Consider the following 806-nt stretch of genomic DNA (forward strand, 5'->3'; position numbering starts at 1 on the left):
AACATTTTCAAAATAATTTGATTTGTTTTGAGCTGTTTACGGACAATTTCAGTTTCAGATTTAATTAGTTTTTTTTTCTATGAATGTCATTAAAACTTTATTTGTTGAGTATAAATACTTGAAAATTTAATACAAGGCTCCTACTATTTTGTTACAATGAGATTTGAAAAATATTAAAAATCCTTAGTCACAGTTTTTTTTTATTAGCATTTAAAGTTCAAAAATTGACAAAATATGGAACAATCACGAGAATTAGCAAATTATTTTGAGTTAAGAATTCGTAAAAATTTTTCTTTTTAAATCTAAGGTTTTAAAATGTAATACAATAGGTATTCCTTATAAGATTATCTACCTTTATCAAAAAAAAAAAAAATGTCTATAAGAAGGTCAAATTAAATTTTTATGAGCGTTTGAAATTCAAATTTTTATAACATTGGATATTCACTCGATTTCTAATGTAGCAATTTTCTTATTTTGTTGTAATTCAAAAACAAATAATTGTAGATTCATGAAAATTTCAAAGAATGTTTATATTAGCATTTTGTATACACCATACAATTTGAATTGAAAATATTTTGACTCTTTTTAAGCTGTTTACGGACATTTTCAGTTTTCAATTTGTTTAGTTTGTTTTTCAATAAATATCAATAATGTCTTATCTGTTTAAAAAGATATAATATTATAAATTACAGTTTTATTTTATTATTTTTATTTTTTATACCTAGCTTTCATATTATAATATAAATTGATAGGTATAGCTCAACGATAAATTATAATATTATATACTAATTACTAAATAAAATAAT

Source organism: Acyrthosiphon pisum, chromosome X (genome assembly GCF_005508785.2).
Source record: "Acyrthosiphon pisum isolate AL4f chromosome X, pea_aphid_22Mar2018_4r6ur, whole genome shotgun sequence".
Taxonomy (NCBI): Eukaryota; Metazoa; Arthropoda; class Insecta; order Hemiptera; family Aphididae; genus Acyrthosiphon; species Acyrthosiphon pisum.